At 41.0% G+C, this 11,304-nt stretch overlaps 1 non-coding gene across 1 annotated transcript; it reads right to left on the bottom strand.

Annotated features, from left to right (window-relative positions):
- Positions 1-9,529: 9,529 nt before the first annotated feature.
- LOC145390156 (5S ribosomal RNA) lies at positions 9,530-9,648 on the bottom strand. Its single transcript, XR_013895582.1, has one exon. It is a non-coding gene; the product is annotated as a 5S ribosomal RNA (ribosomal RNA).
- Positions 9,649-11,304: the final 1,656 nt, after the last annotated feature.

Here is an 11,304-nt window from a genome sequence, read left to right as displayed (position 1 = left end):
TCTTTTTCCTTGATTAATCCTCACAGTTACCTTGCATTTCAGAATGCCGCGGAACATCATTTGCGTAACCTGCTCCAGTAGTTTCACCGGATCCTTTTATATGGACCGCACCTTTGTTTGCAGGATGTGCAAACTACATCAGAGCCTGGAAGACAAGCTGATCGAGGCTACGAACAAAATTAACAGTCTGGACCGAAAAGTAGATGTGCTGGAGGAATTCATTGCTAGTAATGTCGGACACACTGCAGAGGACAATGTCACTGCTAGGCCAACTGCAGTCCAGGTTGACCATCATCCTCCTGCTGTAGTTACTTCTCCCCCCACCGTACAGAATGAGTTCCAGCCAGTGCAGCATGGTGCAAGGCTTGTAAGGAAAAGAAACATCATTCCAGTAACAACATACAACAAGTTTCAGATTCTCACAGAAGTAGAGGAAGAGCCCCATGAGGCACGGGTTGTTGGGGACTCCATCATCCATGGTCAGTTGGTGGAATTTTGCGTCTGGGCACTCTCTAAATGAAAGTGTTTTTGTATTCTAGGTGCAGTAGTAGATGACGTAACAGAGGCTGTGGATGACGTTTTTGAGAATGCGGAAAATGACAGACTTGTCATCATTCATACAGGTACCAACGACGTCGTGAGAACCCAATCAGAGGAGCTGATGGAGAAGTACAGGAAGATGACCCGACGCTACAAGGAGAAAACTAACCATATTTTAATTTCAGGCATACTACCAAGGATTAATGCAGGGAATGCCTCCTTCAGCAGAGCATTTGGTATTAATAACAGAGTCAAGTCACTTTGCTTACAGGAAGGAGTTCAGTTCATCAACACGTGGAACCAACTTTACGAGCAGCGTACACTATTTACGAAGGATGAACTACACTTGAATGCCGTTGGTTCTGCCCATCTCAGTCGTTTGCTTAATGATGCAGTAAGTTTTTTCTGGAGAAAAAAACAAGCATCACGGGAGGCAAACGTAGATGTCATACTATCTGATAAATCAATAAATAATGGAAACTCCCCACATCAGAAAGGAAAGCACATTAACCCACCCCATCCCAACGTTTTCTGGGCAGTGGTACACCCCAGTCCCGACATTTTTGGACCTTTTTTTTTTGGCTCAAACATCCGCTTTTGGTGAGAAACATCGAAAATTCATAGAGAAATCACTCAACTGAGGTTTAAAATACTCGATTCAGGTACGAGTTCCTCCTTACCTGACTGGGTTTTCTAACAGGCTGGCACCAAAGAAAACAAGTTCAGTGGGAGGGTAATTATTTTATCCACTCAAAAACAGTACTTATTTATTTACTTGGTACGAATTTATATGTAGTACAAGAGTATATTGGTTTTCAAATAGTAATATAGGCATTATAAGCATTGTTTCACTCACTAACTCATCACCATTCATGACCTTTTTTTCCCACATTACCTGATCATCATTTCTGACTGTTTCTTCCTCTAATGCTATGTAAACTTTGTCCTCCACATTGTCTTCGATTGGGGAATCACTCTGGCCCTGAATGTCTTTATTGGCCAGGTCACTGGTAACAGGTGAATTGCCGAGAAAATGGCATGCGGGGGGGGGGGAGAGGTTATGCAGTGTAAGGCATTGTCCCTGCTTGGCATCTTGTAGAGGAATAGAGGAAGGTGTCCCGTGTGTACATGCCCAAAATCACTCGCGAAATCACTCGCGAAAATTGAAAATTGTGCAAATTAGGGACCTTGCAATGTTGCCGCATTAATTTACGTCTCCAGGATATGAATGCACATCATGTGAGGACGTGAATTCACGTCTCCGGGACGCAGCAGGTTAAAGCAATCCTTGCAAATGCTCGTAGTCTATGTAATAAATTTTCTGATTTAGAGGCCCTTGCCTTTACCGAAGATTATGATGTAATTGGAGCAACAGAGTCGTGGCTGAATACTGAGGAGAGATTTTCTAGCAAAGTTTAATTTACCAGGGTATCACATTTTCAGTTGTGAAAGGAAGAACCGAGCAGAGGGCGGCATGTTGTTATATGTTAAATCAGGATTTCATCCAGTCGAAATTACCAAGCCATGTATTGAAAACATTGACACTATTTATATTCAGCTTAGAAATGAATATTGTCGTAAAATCACTCTTGGGTTAATTTATCATCCAACTGGTCAGCCACTCAACACTGATAATGAAATCTACAATCAAATTGCCGAAATATCTTGTATGAAAAGCACTGTAATATTTGGTAACTTTAATTTACCAGTTCCAAAATGGGGAGAAGCCCTATCCTCACACACAGGGTCAGACCTATATACAAAATTGCAAGAAAGTTCTTTGTATCAATTTGTAAATTATCCAACACGTGAAGCTAGCATCCTAGATCTTGTCTTAGCTACATCAGAAAATGTAGTGAGTAATGTTATTGTAGGAGAAGAATTTAGTACAAGTGATCATCGCATAGTTACATTTAACATTAAATTCAGTGAAGACAGTGTCAAGGCCAGTTGTGAGAAAGTGCCCGACTTTAAGAGAGCAAATTTTTAGAAATTAAAGGCAATTGCAGGTGCAGCTGACTGGAATCCCATTGTCAAAACTTTAGATATCAATGACGCGTGGAGTTACTTTACAGAAACTCTCAACAGAGCCATCAAATTATGTATTCCTATACGCAACAGAAGGCCCACCAAAAATTCTAAACCCAAATGGTGGAACTCCAACATTATACATTGTCTAGATGCAAAAAATCCTGCATACAAGAATTATAATACCCCAAAGAGTCAAAGTGATAAAAATGAATACGATGCTCTTCGACGAAAAGCCAAAAAATTAATTACATGCAGTAAGAAAAATCTTCAGATACATATTGCAAGTATCAGTAAATCAAATCCCAAAGAATTTTTCAGTTACATAAGAAGGAAAAAGGTAATAACTCCATCAATCGGTCCCTTAGGCACAGATAACGGAGAGCACACTGATGATGAAACTATGATGGCGAAAATTCTTAATACTTTCTTTGCATCAGTATTTACAACAGAAAATATACATACAATTCCTACTGTTTCCCCCATTCCTATAGAAGAGGGCAACATAATCACTGACATTACAGTCAGCGATCACGACGTACTGTTTGCAATAAACACATTAAAAGAGAATAAAGCACCATGACAGGACAAAATATCACCAAATGTATTGAAGGAACTACAGAATGAAATATCAAAGCCTTTTACTGAACTTTTTAACTTATCACTTAAGAGTAGTAAGGTGCCACATGAATGGAAGCTTGCTAACGTAACCTCAATATTCAAAAAGGGCAACAGAGCCCAACCAGAAACCTACCGGCCAATTAGTTTAACATCGGTGGTTTGCAAATTGCTTGAAACTGTTATCAGTGACAAGTTTGTAAAACACAGAGAAACAAACAATCTCATAAAAGATTCGCAACATGGTTTTAGTAATAATCGCTCTTGCCTCACGAATCTGCAGGACTTTTTCAATGATATACTGAACATGTATGACGAGACTAAATCTGTTGATGTGGTCTACCTCGATTTTCAAAAGGCTTTTGACAAAGTTCCACGGAAAAGACTCCTTCAGAAGCTAAATGCACACGGTTTCAGTGGCACTGTTCTCGGGTGGGTAGAAGATTGGCTCACCGAACGGAAACAAAGAGTTGTAATAAATGGAAAAGAGTCAGACTGGATAAACGTTACAAGTGGAGTGCCGCATGGTTCAGTGTTAGGTCCTATTCTTTTCTTAATATATGTGAATGATATTGACCAAGGATTGTGTTGTAAGATGTCAAATGTTGCTGATGATACTAAAATAAGTAACAGATCACATACAGCACTGCAAAAGACAGGCAATTCAGAGAGATCTTGACCAACTGTTTAACTGGGCCCAAGTCTGGCAAATGGATTTCAATATTAATAAATACAAAGTGTTAAACATTGGCAGTAAAAATGTAAGAGCAAGTTATAGCACGAATATGTCCAGCTTGATAGAGTAAACCATGAAAAAGACTTAGGAGTTATAATAACAAATGATCTGAAACCAAGCAAACAGTGTACAGAAGCTGTGAAAAAAGCCAACAAATTGATGGGGTTCATAGGCTGAGCATATGAATATAAATCCGATAATATCGTCCTCACTTTGTATAATTCCGTAGTACGCCGCACTTGGAGTATTGCATTCAGTTTTGGTCACCGTATTATAAAAAGGATATGGAAAAGCTTGAGAGAGTGCACCGAAGGATGACAAAGGTGATACCTAGATTGAGAAATAAACCGTATGAGGAAAGTTTAGAAGCCCTGAATCTCTTTACCCTAACGAAACGGAAGATACGAGGAGATTTAATTCAAGTATTCAAGATATTCAAAGGACATGATAACATGGCTGTCGATAAACACTTCACAGTTGATCACTCGAACTACACTAGAGGCATAAAATAATTGGCAAACGATTCCAGTCGCATGAAGCTAAGCATTTCTTCTTCAATAGAGTTGTAAATATATGGAATAAACTGCCCTCCAACGTAATAGATTGTAATACTCTACAAACCTTTAAAGGTCGCCTGGATAAGTATTTGGCATCCAACCCCCAGCTTAATATGTTTACTTCTGAATAAAGCACTTCTGTACGTATAATTTTCTGTTTTATTTTATTTTAGTTTTTTAGAGCCTGGATCAATTTATTAAATGCAAATATAGTATATGCATAGACTAGGTTATGCACAGATAGCCCTGAGTTAACGGTCACTACTCATACTTTCGACCTGTGATGGGCTGTGGATCACTGAGGGTCCCTGTTAGTTACGTGGCCACCATCGAGATTTTTTTAATGTACCAGGGGTCACTGCTTCAGGAGGTGACTTGTTTGCTTGTCCTGCATAGGAAAGTTCCTAGTCTCAGTGGAATGAATGGAACTGGGGCCTGATTGACTGCTGCCTACCTTAATGGCGCCAGGCAAGGCTGCCACACCACCCCTGAATATCCTCACTGTGCACTGTGCAATTTCCACAGTGTCCGCAGACGCCCCGTCAACTCAATGTACCCGTACAGCGACATGCATTAGTTATTTATTTATTTGATTACTCATTTACTTTACTACTTTCTCTTTCAGGTTATTCATACTGGTAGCTTATAGATAATGTATTATAGAATGTAGTTTTCCTTTTCAGTCTTTCCTATGAAATTTCCACGTCAGTTTTTCCATGCTGCGTGGTGGTTTTTCTCACTTTTTCTTGCCCGTTTTGGCTGCAGGGTTTGGAGGCGGGGGGAGCCTTCTTGCTTTACTATCCTTATCCTTCAGCATGTAGGGTTAGATCTTGTAGTTATAGTCTACTCTGTAACAAACAGCCTCGGAAGGACCATAAGGTCTCTTGCTGTTTGCTTTCCTTTGTACTCCTTTGTACTCCCCTACAAGTAAGAAGGAATGTTACCTCCGTTGCATTATTTTACAGATTATTTTATGGCAAACACTCAGAGGAGGTTGTGTCCATTGTGCCACCTCTCCATGTCTTCTGTTTGTGTTTGTTTGTTTAAGCTTTTAATATTACCAATTCTTTTTGGTTCTCTTTTACTAATCGGTGAGGGCTCTGATGGTATTTCCTCTATGAATTCATTGTCAAAGTCTATTCTATTCATTTGTGGGAGTATAGTTATGTTCTCTGCTCTCATGCATCTTAAGCCCAGTAACATATGAGCTTTAATTGCTAAGTTTTCAACGATATAGAAAAATGCAGAGAATGGTCTTGTAGTCTTTGTGAAACTGATATTTAACCTTATCATACCTTTTACTGTTATTTTTTTCCATCTACCGTATATAAATCTAAATCAGCTTCTTCCAGAAAAGTTACTTTCTTCTTATTTTTAAGAATTCTATTTATTTCTTCATGTGTTATTAAGTTCACTGGAGAGCCTGTGTCTAAAAATAAGGAAACGTTTTGATCCTCACATACAGCTGGTATCAAGATACACTCATTTCCTAACATGCCTCCTATGTGAATTTTAGCCTTGCTTTTCTTTACGTTTGTTCATTTTTTGTCATGACTTGGTCTTCCCCCGATTTGAACATAGACACAATTTTTTCTACTGTTTTGCAGTTACTGGTCCAGTGCCCTTGGCATCTATGAAGCCTACAGTAAGGATCAAATCTTTGTGTCTTTTGTCTATCCTCTTTTCTTTTGATAAAGCATTCGTACCTTGTGTGTCCTGGTTTTGCACAATAATGACATAGAATGGACCCATCTCTTGACTGTGACCTAAGAGGTGACTTCCCATATGTAGTGTTGTTTGTGGCGCGAGATCTGCTCAGGCTGCGCAAAAACTTATTAAACTGCCTGTAGCCTGGTGTTTGTGATCGAACCCTCGACACGTTTAGTTGTTTGCTCTGCCTGCTTTCGGGTCACGATCGATTTTGTTCTCTGTTTGGGGTCGGTGTAGATATTTTCACAGCTGATACTATCTCAGGTACTCTCATTCTACTAGAATGTGCGGGTGTGTCGACCATACCTGCTTTACTGCACTGCATCTCTACCTCGTTCATTAAGTCTAGTAAGCACATGCCTGGGGTGTACGCGATCCTCTTGGTGATCTTAAGGGTCCTATCAGGTAATTTACACAAGGCAGCTACATAACCAATGATGTCCACGACGAGGTCTGGGGACATCTTTCCATCATCTGTTGCTGTCCACAACAAGGAGAGGGCCTACAAAAGGTACTGGAGCCAACCCACCCCTGAATCACATCATCTTTACTTTTCTGGCCGGAATCGTGCTAAGTCTGTTCTTCGCCCTACTAAAAATAATTTCATCCATACTAAATGCTCTCAACTCTCCAACTCGAATACTTCCCACCCCTTCTGGCACCTTGCCAAAAATCTTTCTAACAACTTTACCTCATCATCCTTCCCTCCTCTTTTCTACTCTGATGGTTCTGTAGCTATTTCTTCTACTGATAAAGCAGATCTCTTCGCACAGACTTTCTCCTACAATTCCACCTTAGATGATTCCGGTGCTGTTCCTCCATCACTACCCCCTCTGATTTCCTCATGGCTTACATTAAAATTTCTTCAGTTGATGTATTTTCTGCCATCACTGGCCTCAGTACTAACAAGGCATATGGACCTGATGGGGTCCCTCCTGTTGTTCTCAAGAACTGTGCTTCTGTGCTTACACCCTGCCTAGGCAAACTCTTTCGCCTTTGTCTGTCAACTTGTACCTTTCCTTCTTCCTGGAAGTTTGCCCTCATTCAGCCAGTCCCAAAGAAGGGTGACCACTCCCAACCCTCCAACTATCGTCCAATTGCTTTAACGTCCTGTATTTCAAAAGTTTTTGAGTCAATTCTCAATAGAAAAATTTTAAAGCGTCTTTCCTATCACAACCTTCTTTCCGATCGTCAGTATGGGTTCCGTCAGGGACGGTCCACTGGCGATCTTCTCACCTACCTTTCAGACTCCTGGTCATCCTCCTTTCGGGACTTTGGCGAAAGCTTTGCCATTGCACTTGACATCTCAAAGGCTTTCGATCGAGTCTGGCATAAAGCTTTAATTTCCAAACTGCCCTCCTACGGTTTCTATCCTTCTATCTGTGCCTTCATCGCTAGCTTCCTTTCTGGTCGTTCTATAGCCGCTGTTGTAGACGGCCATCGTTCTTCTAGATCTATCAACAGTGGTGTTCCTCAGGGCTCTGTCCTATCACCAACTCTCTTCCTTTTATTCATCAATGATCTTCTAAGCTGTACATCTAACCCTATCCACTCATACGCTGATGACTCCACCCTTCACCTTTCCATTCGGTTCCCGCAACGCCCATCTCAACAGTTACTTCAACAAACAAGGGATGAGGCTAATGCACACCTAATGTCTGACTTGGCTCGTATCTCTGACTGGGGTAAAAATACTATGGTTGTTTTTAATGCATCTAAGACTCAGTTCTTACACCTATCAACCTGACAAAATCTTCCACAGGTATACTCACTAATGTTTAATAATATTCAGCTTAATCCTGCATCATCCATGAACATGCTTGGGGTTTCATTTACTCGGGACTTGTCTTGGAAAGATCATATTACATCTCTCGTAAAATCTGCTTCCAAGAGATTGGGTGTGCTAAGCCGACTCCGCTCTTTCTTTACCCCTGCACAATTGTTGACTCTATACAGGGGTTTTATCCGCCCCTGTGTGGAGTACAACTCTCATGTGTGGGGAGGCTCCCCACATACAGCTCTTCTCAATAGGGTGGAGTCAAAGGCTTTTCGTCTCATTAACTCTCCTCCTCTTACTGACTCCCTTCAACCTCTGTCTCTTTGCCACCCTTTTGCATCTTTATCTCTTTTCTATCGCTACTTTAATGGTCACTGCTCCTCTGAACTGTCTGCTTGCATTTCTCCACCTCTACGATAGGCGCGTAACACCCGTCTGGCAGCAAACTCTGATCCCTTTTCTGTCCAACTCTCTAATGCAAGAGTTAACCGTTACTCTCAGTCTTTCATTTATGCAACAGGTCAGCTCTGGAACTTCTCCCTCTGTCTGTATTTCCTGCTGCCTATGATCCCCAGTCTTTCAAACTCAGTGTGTCCAGGCATCTCAAAATGATCGGATCTTGAATTTGGCTCTCTATTGTATTTTGTTTTTCTCTTGGAGGGAACTGTTACTGCGGTCTCATGGCCTTTGGTTCCTTCTTCCTCGCATAAAAAAAAAAAATGAGTTTTCCAAAGTAACTAACAATGTTCTTTTGATTGTGGAGACATCAGCAGTTATTTCACTAAGCACATGGTTTGTAGTGTACTCCCTTACAAGATCTATAGTCTTATGTAATTCTGGAATTATACCTGGCAAGAAGTTCATATCTCCAGAAAATTTCTTCAAAAATTCAGTTTTAAATTCATCATATGTCCTAGCTTTGAGGAGCTTATCTGATCTCAATAAATTGCTTGCTGGACATCTTTTCTGGCTTATGGAAGATGAAGAAATGGCAATTTTCTCTTGTTCATCGAGGATGTGGCGCTTGATGAACATTTGTTTGCACTGACTGACCAATGAAATGACGTCAATACGATCTTTTCCTGTGCCAGAGAATATTGGGGCAGTTTTATCTTCATGGTAAACATAAAGATGAGGTGGGGAAGTTTGATCCACGGTATTTGTTTCGTTATTCTTTTTCACTGTTTGCTCTGTTAATTTAACTTGGACCTGTTTATCGTTGTGTGAGGGAATGGTGGAATATGATTGGCCTGCACATTGAACTATATCTTGTATATTCTCATAGGTATGCAAGGCAGAAACTAAGTCCTCACTTGCTACGTCAGGGGGGGTTTCCCACTCATCATCATGTGGAAATGACGTATTTGTTTCTTGATCTTTAGTTTGTGTTGAGTTTTGTACAATGGGTGTGTTGCCTTGGTGCTCTCCTAATTGTGAATCTGTTTTTTCATTCATTCATTGCCAGACGCCATGTATCCCAAACGGGGTGGCCAAGGGCTTAGAGTTAATTTTTTTACAGGGAGGGGCACTAATCCTCCACCAACCCCACTTGACACGTAGGGATGCCAACAGCATCTGGTGTTCCCAGGCGGTCACCCATCCAAGTACTAACCAGACCCAACGTTGCTTAACTTCGCTGATCGGACGGGAAGCGGTGTACTCAACGTGGTATGGCCGTTGTTGGGGCTAATTGTTTTTCATCTGGTATTAACGTGGGTGGTGGCGAAAATATCCCTGTCATTAAGGTCTGGTGTTATGAAATATGCCTTTTGTTTATGTCTTAACTAAATAGATGAGTAAATGAGTTGTAATAAATGATAGATAGTGAGTGTATAAGTGTATGTATAGAAATAAGTAAAGGAGTTGAATATACCTAATTTTAGCACTGAGAAGAAATGAGTAAGTATAGTTTCACCCACTTGATACAGATCGGAGAGGTGTCGATGCAACTGTCGATCTCGGAAGAAAAATGCAGGGTTGATTGAAGATCTCTTAATAATTCTAGTGCTGTGTTGATGGACGATATTACTCAGGAAATTCCATGGCCTGGTGCTTGTGGTGGTTAACAGCTGTCACCGGCAAACCTCAGCATAGAACGTCGAATTTCCAACTCAATACTGTGGAAATAAATGAGTATGAGTAGGCGCTATGTGAATAATGAGTAATGAGTAGTGGGTGAGAAGTGCCTAGTGTCAGTCACATGCTGCTTGGCGTGGCCTTATGTCAGCAAACTCGCATTGTGATGTCATCTCAGCATATACACATGGTGACGTCAGATTCCCACACTGGTAGCTGTGGTGAGTAACTGAGTAGCGATGCGTAACCTGGATGAAGAAAGGTGAGTAAGATGCGTTATAAATGTGGCTCTGATGTTTTGCTGTGTGTCTTGACCTCTGCGTCAGCGATGGAGGTAGGCGGGAGAGAGTGTTGGGGTTTTGTGTGCTTGTTGCTTTGGTCTTTCTTTTTCTTTACTTGCATTGTTTTTTATTCTTCTTGCTGCTGCTTGAAGTTACGTGAAGATTATAGAGTTGTTTTGTAGACTTGTAGGCTCATAGGCTTGTAAGCTCATAGGCTGTATTTTGTAGGAATTCACTGTAGAACTGAAGCTAATCTTGTAGAGTCTCGCCTGCTTTTGTAGAAATTCACTGTAGATTCGTAGACGAGGTCCGTACCTTCGCTGCCAACCAAATGTGACTCTCGATTCTTGTAGTAGGAGTTAAAGATGAATACAGGGAGTTTATCTTGATTTATTATCTTCAGAGAAAATCTTAAGTTGAGCAGTGTATGTATTACAGAGACTGAGTACACTAAGTAAGTCTAGTTGGACCCCTCTTCTTGTTCACTCTCTCCACTACCTGTCGGTTCTATAGCTAGCCTCCTTCTGAGCTCTGCTTCCTAAATTCTGGTGTAGCAGGGGTCGTGTCACGTGTGTTACACTGTTGTTGGAATGTTCTAAAAACCTGTGTGTGAATATGTGTGTATGTGTGTCTATGGTCACTAGGCATTGTTCGTATGCTATCTCGCTGATACAGTACCTATATCATCCATACCCTGACTTGCTACTTCCTGTGTATTGTCGACATTTCCTCAGTTACACTTGCAAGATCATTTCCCGTTCCCAGGCTTGCCTGGAGCTCTGTCTCTCTATCTGTTTATCTATCTATCTGTTTTCTATAATTAATTGTATTTATAATATGGAGTCCTAACAGCTACAGTCATTTCACCTTAACTTGGTTCAGATTTCCAGTTCATGCACACCTTCGTGACCTACATCATATTCTAGTTATAATCTAGCATTACAGCTCGGCACTGAAGACATTGGGCTGGCATTTTGGGGC

Source organism: Coenobita brevimanus, unplaced genomic scaffold (genome assembly GCF_032717465.1).
Source record: "Coenobita brevimanus isolate Jiangsu-jjx unplaced genomic scaffold, ASM3271746v2 jjx.HiC_scaffold_3007, whole genome shotgun sequence".
Lineage (NCBI taxonomy): Eukaryota > Metazoa > Arthropoda > Malacostraca > Decapoda > Coenobitidae > Coenobita > Coenobita brevimanus.
This window is presented reverse-complemented; position numbering and strand designations above follow the sequence as displayed.